Source organism: Oncorhynchus mykiss, chromosome 13 (assembly GCF_057628025.1).
Source record: "Oncorhynchus mykiss isolate SJ-2025 chromosome 13, ASM5762802v1, whole genome shotgun sequence".
Taxonomy (NCBI): Eukaryota; Metazoa; Chordata; class Actinopteri; order Salmoniformes; family Salmonidae; genus Oncorhynchus; species Oncorhynchus mykiss.
In genome coordinates this window covers 24,978,099-24,995,999 of record NC_143034.1, presented here as the reverse complement: position 1 = coordinate 24,995,999, position 17,901 = coordinate 24,978,099, and the positions used below count along the sequence as shown (strand labels likewise).

Genomic DNA, 17,901 nt, shown 5'->3' with positions numbered 1-17,901 from the left:
GACATAGCATACGATAGCCTAGCGCTAGCCAAGGCTTAGCATACATACCATAGCGATAGACATAGCATGCGATAACCTAGCGTTAGCCAAGGCTTAGCATACATACCATAGCGATAGACATAGCATGCGATAACCTAGCGTTAGCCAAGGCTTTGATGTACCCAGGGCCTATGGCATACTGTGCATGTTTCTGTTCTCTAGGGATTCAAAGTGCCAATGTTGTCATCCCCCTTATGATAAAAATAGACAAGGGGGTTGGTCACATGTTCCATAGATAGCCCATTTGATCCTAATTGCGAGCCGTGCCAATTGACAGGAGTACAGTGGTATCTCGGGTAGCAGAGGGGTGTGATGTTGGAGTCGTTTTATCTGAATCCCCCCCGCACTCCTAGTCTTGACGGGAGGCAGTGATGACAAGTAGCGATAAAAACCTAGCTGTATTCCTGAACAGACTTGCACAGACTCCTGAGAGTAGCAACGTCAGACAACGGGGCCACAATTTGTTGGCCCAAAGTTCACATTGTCGTCTCGCATTACCGTGACGCCGGAAAGCAAGAATAGCATCGGGGGGGAGAGAAAAAAGTTAACAAAACAAACAAAAAAAATTCAAATGTCAAGAATCATGTGTGTTCCTTTGGCTAAAAGTATATTTCCTACAATACTTGGACAGTTTGAACTCTCTTCTATAAGTCACTTGGAGAGATCCCTGGCGTCTTGGTAAACCGTATGCTGCTCGGAGTGCTGTTACAATCACTCTCTTCAGCCCTAGTTAAATCAACACACAGCCTTTTACAGTCAGGCTATAGCCAGGGCAGCCTAAGGTACAGAGCTCCTATAGGTCCTCGGGGGGCCTTCTGACTAACATCTGCCCTCAACATACTGGTCGCTTACATCTGAACTGTAACAGTCCTAACATTTTCTTCCCCAGATGTTTTTTTTTTTTTTACTTTAGGAAAGATTTTATTTTCCTGCTTTAGCTTTCCAGCTACATCCAAAATATATACATCGTGTTTACAATAAAACCAGCGTCCTCTTATCTCTATGTATACACAGACATGCAGCAGTCCAGCTATTTTTTCCCCCTTCAGTACTGTAGGCCTACACATTCTTATTTAGGCACAGTATTCTCTTATAAGGATTTACATGGAACATTCTACCTTATTAGGGCTTCGTGAAATTTCACGTGACAGGAATGAACGTGGGCCTTATACTTGTTTCCACCTACCACACGCAAACCTCCAGGCTGCCTTCACTTCATATTCCCTATCAGAGGTGGTATCTGTCAGACCAAATCACTTTTTTCCCAAGCCTGCCACACGCATTATGTTACATATTCTATTCATTTAACTTAATGGCTCCACTGCACTGTACATGCGCCAGGACACGTCTGTTTAGCTGCTACTGTAAAGTCTAACATGCCCCCTAGGTAATCATCTAAGGTCAGATTTAGCTTTACCTGATAGTGGTTACGGTTAGGCTAAGGAAATGTTTAACTGATCACAGGTTTCTGCTTATTAGGAACGGCACAGATAGAGAAGTACCTGAGGCATCTGTTAGTCATCCTGGTGTTCTCACAGACTACTGTTACGAACCATACCTAGAATAAGTTTCAAACTGTCTGTTCTGTTTAATCTAATGCCAACCCCCGAAAGATTTATTAAATGAACGTAAACGATCCTTAATCACTGAAAAACAAACTCTGTTGCAAGATATGAGCTATTTCAAAACCCATAATTACACACACACACACACACACACACACACACACACACACACACACACACACACACACACACTCACAAACACATAGAAACCGTTATTTACCATCTTACCACCAAAGTGAACACACGTGCCTACTTCTAAAAACAAAGTGCATTTTGTCATTCGATAACATCGGTTAAAGTCCCCAGGGTTGTGTTGAGGTCAGCACAGAAGGTTAGGATGACAGGATGACGCCGGTTGCACCCGGCAACAACTTCAAGGCCTCCGATTATTACACATGGCTTAGTGTGATATAGTGTTTTCCACACCTCCGGTTGGGTGATGAGCATAATTTAAGATCCAAGCTCTAGCTAATGAAACCCAGACAGGCAGAATTATGGGATGAATAAATCTAGCTACTCTGGTGTTGGCAGCTTCATTCCTCAAACACAGACAGACGCGCACCTTCTCTGACAACCATGAGAATGGCAATGCACTGCACTTCCCTGCCTGCCTGTCTATCTCTTTTTAACGATCTCTTCTTAACTTCTCTTCTCTGTCTATCTTCTCTGTCTATCTCTTCTTAACTGCCTTAACTACATACCAACAAAACTAACATTTAAATGACTTCAAACGTGATACATTCTCAGTCCTGTAGTGACTCTGTGTCTTTCGTGTGCATCATGGCAAATAAACAAGCAAAGTTGACGAGGGCATTGAACTTAACATACAACACCCGTCCTCCCTGTCACATTCTGTTAAAGGCCCCCAAAGCACACACATCCCTGGGTCGCTCCTCTTTTCAGTTCGCTGCAGCCAGCGACTGGATCGGGCTGCAATAAACACTCCAACTGGACCGTGGTATCTCCATCTCTTCATTCAAAGACTCGATCGTGGTTCACTCTTACTGACAGTGGTGGCTGCTTCGCGTGATGTGTCGTTGTCTCTACCTTCTTGCCCTTTGTGCTGTTGTCTGTGCCCAATAATGTTTGTCCCATGTTTTGTGCTGCTACCATGTTGTGTTGCTACCATGTTGTTGTCATGTTGTGTTGCTACCACTCTATGTTGTCATGTGTGGCTGCCATGCTATGTTGTTGTCTTGGGTCTCTCTTTATGTAGTGTTGTGTTGTCTCTCTTGTCGTGATGTGTGTTTTGTCCTATAATTTTATTTTTAATCCCAGCCCCCGTCCCCGCAGGAGGCCTTTTGCCTTTCGTTAGGCCGTCATTGTGAATAAAAAATGTATTCTTAACTGACTGGCCTAGTTAAATAAAGGTTAAATAAAAATTGTAATAAAATGAACGTGTACTGGGTCGTTCCACGAAATGAGTGCCTTCTGCATCCCTTTGATTTGAAATGATTTTACTCCCCATCACAATTGAAAGGCTGTCACGAACCAAGCTTCCATCCAACCAATTCATGAGGATGAATTACCCGATGCATGAAAAAAGTCACAAACGGGCCGATGGAGACATGAAATGCTGGTATAATTTTATAAATGCCGAAAGACAATTTGTTCGTTCGACATGGTGGGATCTTTTGTGTCTGCAAAGTTATTTATGGGAGAAATAGTGGTGGAAACGACTTCATGCCCAAATATTGATATATTAACCATCATATAGAAGGAAACTTGTAGTCACGCGATATGTTGTGCGGTCCTCCCACTACGACTCGGGAAAGCATGCAGTTTATTAGGCTACAGATGAGATAAGTTATGATGAACTTCACAGGGTGGTGAAAGTGCAAGGTGATGAGCTTGATGCTCCTTTCCAATAAATATCGAGGGTCTTGTTCTGGTAACTAGATTATCGATGCTTGGCTTTCCTTTGACAGATATAAATAAAATCGCTCTTTATCCATAATGATCTCATCATGTAGCCTACCCGTACTGTATCTGCAAGCTGTTGGCTAGAGGAGCACACGTGCCAAGTCCAGAGTGGGCACATTTTCTATATAACGCAGCAGTTTTTGTGACAAAACCATCAGTACAGTAGAGTTGAAAAGGCGATGGAAACCCATTTAACTTGTATTTTTTATTTGGTACATTGGAATTTAACGGCAAAGGTTATTTTGTTTATGTGCACTACTTTATCACACACAGCCTTTAATCCGCAACAAGTCAGTTTGATGGAAACACATCTCTGGTGGGAAAATTAGATCGAAACCTAGCTACTGCCAAAGTTTTGGCTTGGTGGCCAAACAAATGATCTGCATCGATCAATATGTAAAGGGTAATATAGGAAGCCAAATGATTAAACACTTTGGCCAACCTGTAGCCTAGATGTCACAGCCATTCATTTCTGGAACATTGTCTGTCATTACATGCATTTCAGCAAGCCCTATACTTTTTCCACTTTTTTTGTTGTGTTGCAGACTTTTTTTGGCACTAGACTCCACACAATACCCCATCATGTCGAAGTGGAATTATGTTTTTCAAAAAAAGGCACCTATTGGTAGATGGGTAAAAAATAAATAAAAAGCAGACATTGAATATCTCTTTGATTACACTTTGGATGGTGTATCAATGCTCCCAGTCACTACAAAGATACAGGCTCCCTTACTTACTCAGTTGCCGGAGAGGAAGGAAACTGCTCAGGGATTTCACCATGAGGCCAATGGTGACTTTAAAACAATGACAGTTTAATGGCTGCGATAGGATAAAATGTAGGATGAATCAACAATATTGTAATTACTCCACAATACTAACCTAATTGACAAAGTGAAAAGAAGGAAGCCTGTACAGAATAAAAACATTCCAAAACGTGCATCCTGTTCGCAATAAGACACAAAAGTAAAACTGCAAAAATTTTGGCAAAGAAATAAACTTTATGTCCTGAATACAAAGCGTTATTTTGGGGGCAAATCCAACACAACACATCACTGAGTATCACTTTTCATATTTTCAAGCATGGTGGTGGCTGCATCATGTTATGGGTATGCTTGTCATCAGCAAGGACTAGGGAGTTTTGTTATGGCAAAAAAAAAAAAAACGGAGTAGAGCTAAGCACAAAAAAAAGACAATTAAATACATTTTAATCCTACTTTGTAACACAACAAAATGTGAAAAAAATCAAGGGGTGTGAATACTTTCTGAAGGCACTCTATATGCTTTTTGAGTCATTAAATGCATTTTTAGCAAAGATGCAACTGTACATGTTTTTTTTAAATACATGTTGTATTGAGGTTAGCACAGAACAATAGTCTTAAAGCCTTTGGGGATATTATTGCACATGGCATAGTGTGATTTAGTGTTTTCCACCCCTACAGTTGGATGATAAGCATAGTTTAAGATCCCAGCTCTAGCTAATGAAACCCAGACAGGCAGAATTATGGGCTAGATACATCTAGCTACTCTGAGGGTGACAGTTTCATTCCACAAACACGCACATGGATGGAGAGAGAGAGACACACACATCACACACACACACAGTCTTAGACAGACACACACGCACACACCACACACACACCGTCAATGACGACCATAGAAATGTAGATGCGCTTGCCTGCCTGGCTGTCAATCTATCATCTCTCTTAACTGCCTTCTCCTTTTTTGGCACCATTAAGCTCACCTGCCCCGGCAATATATGTAGCCATAAACAAGTCCATATCTTTAATGGCGCTGGAATTTGGGAAAGGTGATAGCGTGACACTTCCTGCTAGAGCCTCCTAGGTAGGAACTGACCCAACACTGTTAAAATGAAGTGCTTTGTAACAATGAGCTCCCCACCATCTTGAAGGAGACGGAACCTTAACAGTGCTGGAGTATTGAAACACTTCATCCTGAGATGTTTTGAAATATTGCATGGTGTGTTGTAACACCACTAAATCAAGCGTTGTGCAACACTTTGCCAGGGACTGGGAGCACTCACAGAAAATATTTAAAACACTATTTTGGTGTTTCAAGTTCTGTTGAGTGCAGAATTAGATCCCTTCTCTTTTGGTGTAGTTTCCTCTCTCTAACACTTCTAAACACCATTATGATGTTTTGAATCCTGTCTAGTGCAGAAGTAGATTGTAGACTTTTTCTGGAGTGTCTTAATGTTTAACTTTCTTTTATGTATTTGAGAATGTGCCTTTCTATACAATTTTGGCAGGCATTGCCAGACACGGTGTTTAAACCACCAGACACAACTGATGGTTGAACTGTAAGAATTTAGGATTCTGCCTTTACCTCTTTCATTAACAGTAATGAACGTGGGAATGGGGTGCAGTTTTCGTTGTACGTCATTTTGCCTGACGGTTTTGATAACTGCTCGTCATGATCCATTACACCTCATGGCACAACGAGCTTAACGCAGAGTTTCCTTTCTTCAAACATGCACACGACATTGTGTGAGAAAAAAAAAATCACAAAGTCCAAATTGTTTGAATTACCCACAATCCTCTGAAAACAGAGTCAAGTGGCAAGACAGGAAATGCAAGGTGATTCAAACCAAAGACTTCCAATGAGTTCAATCACTCAATGTGATTGGTTATCCTCATAAAAGACACATTTTGACACTTTATTGAGACAGTTCTGAAATGATTAGAGGGGATAGAGATAGGTGGGATAAACAGAATGAAGGGTTGGAGCAGGGAAATTATACCTGGTCTTCGTTGGGGAGAGGGGTGACTAACCCGGGTGCGTTACCGCCAAACAATTTCAATTCACCACAGAGTAATTTCTTACAGTGTGGCTGTGTGGTTGAGCGGGTAACATTCCAACGAAATGTACCATCTGTTCTGCCTGTCATTTTCCCAAACTGTCTAATGAAGAAAATTTAAGGTGGAATTCCACAATTCCATATTTTTGCTGTACTTTTTAGTACCTTTTTGAATAATGTATTGTATGGTGGTATTTTACATGTCTGCTGGACTTACCAACAAACAGGAGCAGAACTTTCGGGGAAGCATTTTAAATAAACTTTTGTTGGCGTTTCGAGATTTGTCGTCTCCGTAGTCTCTTATCATCAATCAAATTGATTTTATGAGAAACAACGTTTTTGTGTTTTGACGCTGCCTTTAACATGCACTGAAACCCTAAGAAGTGTTTTCACACATTCTCTCAAAAACACCAATATTCAGGTGATGAACCACTTTGGGTATTTCAGGGTACTTCGTTTCTGTTTTAAAGCACATTCTGTGTATTAAAACACTTACATTGGGTTTACATTTATTTCCCTTGTGATTTTCATGAATAGGAATATTTTCTAGGAATATTTATGTCCGTTGCGTTATGCTAATTAGCCAGTCGATGATTACGCTCCCGCACCCGGGATGGGGAGTCACTAGAGGTTTTAATACACTCCAGTACACTTGAAGTGCAGTAAGTACTGTCTTTCACTATGCGTCAACATAAACACTGTCTGAACTATAGAATTCCTCAATGTAACATAGTATGAGCACACTGTATGGATTATAGAACACCTCAAAGTAACACAACATAAATATACTACATGAATTATGGAATATCTCAAATAAACACAATTGTCAATGATCTCAACGATTGACAGGTCAGCCTAACCTTTTGCACAGTTATACATCTGGTCTCTCTCTCTCTCTCTCTCTCTCTCTCTCTCTCTCTCTCTTTCTCTCTCTCTCTCTCTCTCTCTCTCTCTCTCTCTCTCTCTCTCTCTTTCTCTCTCTCTCTCTCTCTGATAGAAAATCAGAGGGTAAATAAACATTTCAAAGCAAGGGAACATTCTGTTACTTTTCAAATGGCCCTGAAAACATTTTCAAAGTGTGTGTGTGTTTTCAGAGAATACTCTGACATTCAAAAGCCTTTCTGCTCCTTGACCTGTTTAAAAAGTTTTCAATACAAGTAGATTTGACTTTCTCCCATTTTGGCTCAATGTATTGTTTATACTGTAGGGCAAAACACCAGTGATTGTGGAATGTGCTCTTTTCTATAGATGTCGACAGGGTCAACAGTGAAAAAAGAGCCCGATGTTTTGACACGGGGGAACACAAGCTGTGAAAGCTTGACGGATGAGGTCGTGAGAAATACGGGTGCTTTTGTTTATGTCTTTCGCGAATGTGTCAGAGAAATGTCGCTTATCTCTGACAAGGTGTCACAATGTCTAGAAGGTTGTCCGAACCTTGTAGAGTGTGTGTGTGTTAGGAGAGATGTGAAGAATGAAAATATGCCAGGTCTGATACGGAAACATATTAAAATCTTTCATATTTCTCTGTTGTCTGGTTGGCAGCAGGTTAGAAACCTGACGTCTCTTCATGGTTATACAGCACCTTTCATATTTCTCTGTTGTCTGGTTGGCAGCAGGTTAGAAACCTGACGTCTCTTCATGGTTATACAGCACCTTTCATATTTCTCTGTTGTCTAGTTGACAGCAGGTTAGGAACCTGACGTCTCTTCATGGTTATACAGCACCTTTCATATTTCTCTGTTGTCTAGTTGACAGCAGGTTAGGAACCTGACGTCTCTTCATGGTTATACAGCACCTTTCATATTTCTCTGTTGTCTAGTTGACAGCAGGTTAGGAACCTGACGTCTCTTCATGGTTATACAGCACCTTTTTGTTGTGCAGAGGTATCAAATCAAATCAAATTTGATTGATCACATACATGTGTTTAGCAGATGTTATTGCGGGTGTAGCGAAATGCTTGTGGAGGTCTACAATTTATTTTCTGAGGTCTTGGCTAATTTCTTTTGATTTTCCCATGATGTCAAGCAAAGAGGCACTGAGTTTGAAGGTAGGCCTTGAAATACATCAAACAGGTACACCTCCGATTGACAGAATGTATGTCAATTAGCCTATCAGAAGCTTCTAAAGCCATGACATCATTTTCTCGAATTTCCCAAGCTGTTTAAAGGCAAATTCAACTTAGTGTATGTAAACTTCTGACCCACTGGAATTGTGAATTTTAAGTGAACAAATCTGTCTGTAAACAATTGTTGGAAAAATGACTTGTGTCATGCACAAAGTAGAAGCCCGAACCAACTTACCAAAACTATAGTTTGTTAGCAAGTAATTTGTGGAGTGGTTGAAAAACAAGTTTTAATGACTCCAACCTAAGTATTTGTAAACTACCGACTTCAACTGTAGACCTGTCCTTATCGATAAATCCAATAAGACAGAACTTTTATATACAGTACAGATCATTTCAGACATCGCAGACAAGCGTAGAGGCTCTTGCAGTGTAGTTGACTGTGTCCCTGTTTGGAGTTAACACAGTTTAAACCTTTGTGACCAGCTGTAGAGAATTACTCTATTAACGTAAGTATTAATGACATATGAGATCTGGATGGAACCAGTCTGCTTGGGCTGGGTTTTGCTGGCTCGTACCAAGATGCATATGTGATATGTCGTGGTGCAGCTGTGTAGTGGCACAAACTAATGATTAGAAGGAGAGCTGGTGGGAGGGAAGGAGGGAGGGAGGGAGGGAGGGAGGGAGGGAGGGAGGGAGGGAGGGAGGGAGGGAGGGAGGGAGAGAGAGAGAGAGAGAGAGAGAGAGAGAGAAAGACAGAGAGAAAGACAGAGGAAGGGAGAAGGAAAGAAGGAACGGAAGAGAGAGAGAGAATAAATGAGTGGGAGAAGAGAGGCATTAACATAGAAGAGCATTCATGAAAGCAAGCTAATTCACTATATTGCTTTACTCTCACTGCAAACTCACAATGTTTTCTCACTTACTTTTACCCTAAGGATACTGAGAGAGTAACTACCGAGAGATGGTAGTTCATTTGAGACAATTTTCTAAATAACCCTGCAGCAACAGGAAATGTGAACTATTATGCAGATTTATAATGAATGGACATTTTTTGTAGGGTCTGATGCATTTTTCGTAGGAGGAAATCAAGTCTGAAATTTGTAAGTGGAAATTACAAACTTCAGAAGCCTTTTTAAACCTCAAATACACTACAGGTTTTACATTTCAGGAACGTTCTCCTGCAGCAGGGTGATCAAATTCAGATCCCACATCTGTATATAAACTAATGACGATTCTATTGGCCACAAGAAAAGATTTACAACTGCTGAGAGGTCGGCCAAGGTTGAAACGCAAAAATATAGATGACACGTGTCACTGGAGTAAGGACTTTCTAAAAGAATATCTGCAATATGTCCCCAGCCTCTCAACTGATGGAAAACATCTCCTAATATTGTTATTATTAAGGTATTGCACAGAGAAGATGGATACTGAAGTCGAGATTATTGGACCCTTGGTTCCTTGCCATGTTTTGGACCAATCGTCCACTATGTTCTTGGTCCAATCTTATGGCTGCGGTAACATGAAGTCATTTGGAACACTGGAAGTTATTGGGGGACGTTATCCAAACGTTACCCAAAACCATAGACGCAGACCACGGAGGTTACTGGTTACGGTCCACTGAGGGGAAAACACACTCCTGTCTGTGAAATGGTTATTTGATTATTTTCGTGTTTTGACTGGCACTTGAGGTTTGACTTGGCCGAACGGTCTAATTCCTAGCTAATACTGTAGGTGCACTTATAAGTCCCCTGGTCAAATCAGGTGATCCAAGGATAATACGCGCTAGGATAAATGATGTTGTAACTTTGTGGTTTTAAGCGTTCAAACTGGAAATGTATGGTAGAAAGAGCAGTTTGAATGTCACAACGGTCTCCGCATTCAAAATACGAATGAATTGTCTGGCTGTGTTTATGGACATAAATGTCAAATGTACTGTAGAAGTCAAGGTCATTGTTTGGTCAGTGGTTTGGATAGACAGAGAAAAAATATTCTGTATGGTTTGGCAGTGAAACCAATTTGAGATTATGTTGACTGAGTTTAATACTAATTTCCTATTTTGTAAGACATTTTGAAGTCGATTAAACCCACTGGGCAAGACCTGGTTGAATCAATGTTGTTTCCACGTCATTTCAACAAAATAATTCAGTGTGATGACGTTGAACCAACGTGGAAAACTGATTGGATTTTTAAAAAGTAGTCAACGTAAAAGGAATGTTGTCCTTTTTTTCACCAAACATTTAACCTACATCCAATAACATGGTGAAATGTTTTGTTGTTTCCGGATCTCAACCAAATGTAAATCCAAACTAGACGTTGAACTGGTCGTCTGTGCCCAGTGGGAAGACGCCAGAGGTGTAATGCCAAGATTTATGTTGTCCTTCCTGACGTTGTACTTCATGTCTTTCACGTCCTAAAATGGACACCGTACAGTGGACTACCCCTATTATGAAGTGTGGGAAACAACACAATTTATAAAGCCCTGTTGTCACGCCCTGACCTTAGTTATCTTTGTTTTCTTTATCAGGGTGTGACGACTGTGGTATGTGTGTTTTTGTCTTGTCTAGGGTTTTTGTACTTCTATGGGGTTTTGGTATTGTCTAGGTATATTTGTAGGTCAATGGTGGCCTGAATTGGTTCCCAATCAGAGACAGCTGTTTATCGTTGTCTCTGATTGGGGATCCTATTTAGGTTGCCATTTTCCATTTTGGTTTTGTGGGTTATTGTCTATGTGTAGTTGCCTGTCAGCACTCGTGGCGTTAGTTCGTTTAGTGTTCTTCGTGTAAATAAAGATGAATATATCCTTATCACGATGCGCCTTGGTCTCCTCGTTATGACGAACCTGTCTAAACATATAGGTGATGCATAGAAGATTGCAAGACAATACATTAAATCCGAGTCAAAGGCAGTCCCTTACATTGGCTGGAATTAATTCCCCCCTTTTGACCCGATAATTGATTAGCCAAATAACAGCTCTGTACCCACCACAATCCAGACCTGGGTTCAAATACTACTCGAAGTAACTTCAAATGCTTTATCTGTGCTTAATTGAGTTTGACTGGCTTAATGGAACCAACAGAATAGCCCCAATACTGCAAACCCTGCCCATCTTGCATTCCAGGCAGTTGAGAGCGAACACTCAAAGTATTTGAAAAATTGGAAATAGTACTTGAACCCAGACCTGCCACGGTCTGGTTGGAGCAGTCGAGCAGGAGGAAAACTGACTGAGAGAGGCTTTAATATAAGAACCTTATGATGGATTTATTAATCTATTAATGCTTAGGCCCTGACCACTGATTGGTTGAGAGATGTTGCACATGCTGAATTTTGCCGATGACCTAAGGGACCGGGGCTTCTGGGGCTTTTGTGACTTATGGAGAGCATTTGTGCCTGGGCTTTTGTTTTGGAGCCATGTGGCGTGTGTCGCCTCCCAAAAGGCTGTTGATCTTTCCAGCCTGGGGGTTCGAAATCGACCTGCCGGCGAGGCGAGGGAGCGACTGGCCCAAAGCCAGGGAGTATCAGGGTATACGGCACCATCCCAAGCATCCCTCGAACCCTCCCTCACTGCCCCCCCCCCCCCTCTCTCTCTCTCTCTCTCTCCACTTCATCTCTTTTCTCTCTCTTTCTATCCACTCACTGACTGTACCCCTCTCTCTTTCTCTCTCTCACTCAATCACTCTCTCTCTTTCTATCCCTCTCACACACACACACTTCTTTACCTCTCTCACCCACCTCTCTCTTTCTCCAACTCTCTCTCTCCACCTCTCTCCATCCCTCTTTATCTCTCCATCACTTAGTCTCTCCTGGGAACCATCTCAAACATGAGCACTCTCCTCCCCATCCATCCCCGCCCGTCTCAGCTGTGCAGCTCTACTTCTAAAAGAACACAGCTGTGAGCTTCTTTCCTTCCTCCGTACTCCACTTCTCCTCTCCTCCTTTCAGCCCCGTCCCAATCCTCCACTCCCATCAGTCTCTCACATCTTATGAATCCCTGAGAGTTTGTAAATAAAGCCAAGCTCTGAGAGAGAGAGACAGAGAGAGAGAGAGAGAGAGAGAGAGAGAGAGAGACCAGATGTATAACTGTGCAAATCCCCCCTCTCACAGGGACGGGCCCTGGCACGTTCGCTCTGCTAAACCCACATAAAAAATACTACACACTGTGGAAACCCTCTATCATGTGTAGTACTTACCATAGAATGTTGTAGAATACTATAGTAAATACAACAGTATTATCTGCAAAAAAAAACACTAGCAAATACTACAGAAATGTCCACAAAAACACTACAGTCTCCAAAAACACTACACTTTTTAAACTATACTAAATACTACAGTAGTTAATGTGCATATACCCAGCCCATTCCCCTCCACCATATCGCAATATACAGTATACCATCCATAAGTAAGAGACCTACATGCCACATAAAGACCATATATTGTGTTCCCTACAGGTTATAGAAAATATCCTCTTATAGTATTTCTCTAGTAGGTTTCCTTAAGGAGAAAGCCTCCACTTATATGTCAAAGATAATAAAACAAGATCACTATTGTAAAAACTACAGTAATGTCCCCAAAAACACTACAGTAAATACTATAGTATACTACAGTCCACAAAAGAACAACAATAAATACTACAGTATACTACAATCCGTCAAAACACTACATTAATTACTATAGTATATACTACAGTTATTTTACTACAGTATATATACTATAGTTAACTGTAAGTACTACTGTATACTACAGTAAATACTATAGTATTTTTTCATGTGGAAAGCTAGCAAAGCCTCTAAGCCAGCCAGCCTATCCCTCTCCTTCTTCTCCCTCTCCTCCCTCCTCTTCCCCTCACACACACAGCATTAGTAGCCTGCTAGCTTCACTGGCAATCCCAATGAAACGCTCAGAGAAAGAGCCCAAACACCCCCCTCCCCTCCTCCATTTTGTATACTTGTTGGTTTTGCCCAACAGGTGCTGCATTTGGTTCTCAATTGAATGTGTTTGGATTTTGACTACAGCTGCCTCGCTTTGTGTCCCCATTACAGTTAGTTTCCTTAACATGGTTAGATTGGGATGGTGTGTGTGTGTGTGTGTGTGTGTGTGTGTGTGTGTGTGTGTGTGTGTGTGTGTGTGTGTGTGTGTGTGTGAGAGAGTGTCAGTGAGAGGCCACAGAGTGCCCACTTTGTTTGAAGCTTCTTTCAGAGAGCTGCAATTGCAAATCTGTGCCCTCGGCCAATCGGCCAATGAGAACGCACATCTGTGGGCAGCCTATCTGACAAGGACCAATGGGGACAAAGGGGTTTGTCTCTAGCTTAAAGAGCAGGTGCACCATGATGAGTGGGCAGCAGCTGGTGCAGTTACACGCAATACACTCACACATACGCAAACTTACACACACAAACATACACAAACACACACTCCACTTTTTCAGCATAGGCACAGCATCCTTCACTCTTTTATCTTCCCTCTCATATTCCCCTCCCTCTCTCCGTCTCAATAGGGGCACAAGGTAAACATGCACTGCCGTTTAGAACTGGTCGACAGAGACCTCTTTTCATGAAGAACTGGGCCAAAGCCTAACCTCTTGAAACTGTGTTCATGAATGTCAACATTCAGCTCGGCAGAAAAAAATAACTGTTATCGAATCTCATGGTACAATCTTCATGATGATTGCTGTATTTGTTATACAGTAAGACTAGCTCTTGTCCACGGCACTAGCAAGTCCCTCTACTAACACATGTTTTACCCTAAGTAGAGGAACGTGCGAACGCCCTGGGCCAGAGCTAGTGTAAGATCAGATCATGCACCATATTCTGCATTCAGTGGAGACTGTTGACTCACAGAGTGACTCAAATCAGGAGATGTGGTATGCAGTAGACACACTGTGTACCGTCACTGAACTTGACTGGAAGCTACAGTACATGCTTTTTCATTCTGCTGAGTGTTAGAGAGAGAGAGAGAGAGAGAGAGAGAGAGAGAGAGAAGAGAGAATTAATAGGTGGGCTTCTCCCCTCTTTCAGCATTCCTAATCTGACATTGTCTCAACTCCTCTCCTCCTATCCCACCCTCTCCTTTCACGTCCCTCCGTCTCTTCTCCTAAATCCCGTTATCCTCTGAGTCGTGTCATCATCATGCCCTCCTCCCAAACTCCATTCCTCCGTGCCTCTCTCGTGTCCGTGGGTTCCTCAGCTATTCCTCGGCATGCCAAACGTCTATCCCCAACCCTAATCCAATTTAGGACAGAGCTCTGCAGTAATGAAAGAAAGCCACACGCCACTCTCGGCTCCGTTTGATGATGCCATGATGTCATTCTCAAAGAGCCTGGTGATTTCATTTGAGGGAGCCTAGAGCAGGGCAGGACAACAGAACACTACAGTAAATACATGAGGGGCCGCAGCCGCATCCATACCCCCCCGCTAGAAAAAAAGTTAGAAACAGCAAAGAGAAATAAACTACGGTTTTACATTCATTCCCTGTTGCCGTTGTAAAGCCAGTTTGCTGGAATGTTACACTTTTTTTTCCCATGGGGAGGGGAGAAGATTTAGCAATTTTATAACTCATTTCCTGAAATTCTACACATTTTGTCAATAGGGTGGAGGCAAATGTTTGCAGTTTTCAATATGATATCTGATAATCAGTGGGCCCCGCCCCAGTCAGTAATTCGATCATGCTTACCACAAATGAAGATAGCTGACCGTTAATTTATCAATCTAAAAAAAAATGTTTTGCTGACGTGGGCTAATTGAGTGACTCCTGATTCACAACCACGTTTCTAAATTGCACCTTCTGGGGTAGTAGTGGGTGTAGATTGATGAAGGAAAAAACAATTTAATCAATCAATCAATCAAATTTATTTATAAAGCCCTTTATACATTAGCTGATGTCACTAAGTGCTGTACAGAAACCCAGCCTAAAACCCCAAACAGCAAGCAATGCAGATGTAGAAGCACGGTGGCTAGGAACAACTCCCTAGAAAGGCCGGAACCTGGGAAGAAACCTAGAGAGGAACCAGGCTCTGAGGGTTGGCCAGTCCTCTTCTGGCTGTGCCGGTGGAGAGTACATGGCCATTTAAGGCCAGATTGCTCAAACGGTCATTAATGACCGGCAGGGTCAAATAATAATCACAGTGATTGTAGAGGGTGCAACAGGTCAGCACCTCAGGAGTAAATGTCAGTTGGCTTTTCATAGCCGAGCATTCAGAGGTCGAGACAGCAGGTGCGGTAGAGAGAGAGAGAGCGAGTCGAAAACAGCAGGGCCGGGACTAGGTAGCACGTCTGGTGAACAGGTCAGGTTTCCCTAGCAGCAAGCAGAACAATTGAAACTGGAGCAGCAAGCATGACCAGGTGGACTGGGGAGAGCCAGGAGTCATCAGGGCAGGTAGTCCTGGGGCATGGGCCAAGAGCCCAGGTCCTCCGGGAGGGGAGACAGAAGGAGAGAGGGAATTAGAGGGAGCATACTGACATTCATACAGGACACGCGATAAGACAGGAGAATTATACCAGATATAACAAACTGACCCCGGCACATAGACTATTGCAGCATAGATACTGGAGACTGAGACAGGGGTGGGTCTGGGGACACGTGGCCCTGTCTGACGATACCCCCGGACAGGGCCAACCAGGCAGGATATAACCCCACCCACTTTGCCAATGCACAGCCCCCACACCACTAGAGGGATATCAACAGACCACCAACTTACTACCCTGAGACAAGGCTGAGTATACCCCACGTAGATCTCCTCCACCGCACGAGCCAGAGGGGGCGCAAAACCAGACAGGAAGAGCACGTCTGTGACTCAACCCACTCAAGTGACACACCCATCCTAGCGACGGCATGGAATAGAGTTAGAGGCAGAGAATCCCAGTGGAGAGAGGGGAGCCGGCCAGGCAGAGACAGCAAGGGGAGTTTGTCGCTCCAGTGCCTTGCCGTTCACCTTCGCACTCCTGGGCCAGACTTCACTCAATCATAGGACCTACTGAAGAGATGAGTCTTCAGTAAAGACTTAAAGGTCGAGACCGAGTCTGCGTCTCTCGCATGGATAGGCAGATCATTCCATAAAAATGTATATCTGTAGGAGAAAGCCCTGCATCCAGCTGTTTGCTTAGAAAGTCTAGGGACAATACGTCTTGTGACCGTAGCGTACGTGTAGGTATGTACGGCAGGACCAAATCGGAGAGATGGGTAGGAGTGTCGTTTCTCTTTGCTTATTTGAGCTGTTCTTGACATAATATGGATAGGTCTATCTTCTGTATACCCATCCTACCTTGTCACAACACAACTGATTGGCTCAAACGCATTAAGAAGGAAAGAAATTCCACAAACTAGCTTTTAACAAGGCACACCTATTAATTGAAATGCATTCCAGGTGAAACTAGTTGAGAGAATGCCAAGAGTGTACAAAGCTGTCATTGACCCAAACTGCTACAGACCTATATCTATCCTACCCTGCCTTTCTAAGGTCTTTGAAAGCCAAGTCAACAAACAGATTACCGACCATTTCGAATCCCACCGCATCTTCTCCGCTATGCAATCTGGTTTCAGAGCTGGTCATGGGTGCACCTCAGCCACGCTCAAGGTCCTAAACGATATCTTAACCGCCATCGATAAGAACAATAGTGTGCAGCCGTATTCATTGACCTGGCCAAGGATTTTGACTCTGTCAATCACCACATCCTCATCGGCAGACTCGACAGCCTTGGTTTCTCAAATGATTGCCTCGCCTGGTTCACCAACTACTTCTCTGATAGAGTTCAGTGTGTCAAATCGGAGGGCCTGTTCTCCGGACCTCTGGCAGTCTCTATGGGGGTGCCACAGGGTTCAACTCTTGGGCCGACTCTCTTCTCTGTATACATCAATGATTTCGCTCTTGCTGCTGGTGAGTCTCTGATCCACTTCTACGCAGACGACACCATTCTGTATACTTCTGGCCCTTCTTTGGACACTGTGTTAACAACCCTCCAGACGAGCTTCAATGCCAAACAACTCTCCTTCCGTGGCCTCCAACTGCTCTTAAATACAAATAAAACTAAATGCATGCTCTTCAACCGATCGCTGCCTGCACCTGCCTACCTGTCCAGCATCACTACTCTGGACGGTTCTGACTTAGAATATGTGGACAACTACAAATACTTAGGTGTCTGGTTAGACTGTAAACTCTCCTTCCAGACCCACATCAAACATCTCCAATCCAAAGTTAAATCTAGAATTGACTTCCTATTTCGCAACAAAGCATCCTTCACTCATGCTGCCAAACCAACCCTTGTAAAATTGACCAAACATACCCTCGTAAAACTGACCATCCCACCAATCCTCGACTTCGGCGATGTCATTTACAAAATAAATCCAATACCCTACTCAATAAATTGGATGCAGTCTATCACAGTGCCATCCGTGTTGTCACCATGCCCCATATACTACCCACCACTGCGACCTGTACGCTCTCGTTGGCTGGCCCTCGCTTCATACTCGTCGCCAAACCCACTGGCTCCAGGTCATCTACAAGACCC

The 17,901-nt window shown here is 42.9% G+C and overlaps 1 protein-coding gene and 1 non-coding gene across 2 annotated transcripts in view; both read left to right on the top strand.

The window, feature by feature from the left end:
* The window catches only part of LOC110485784 (E3 ubiquitin-protein ligase NEURL1), a 60,125-nt gene that overhangs the window by 21,633 nt on the left and 20,591 nt on the right, over window positions 1–17,901 (top strand). The window lies entirely within an intron of this gene.
* LOC118938570 (U7 small nuclear RNA) lies at window positions 12,854–12,910 on the top strand. The gene has a single exon (XR_005035778.1). It is a non-coding gene; the product is annotated as a U7 small nuclear RNA (small nuclear RNA).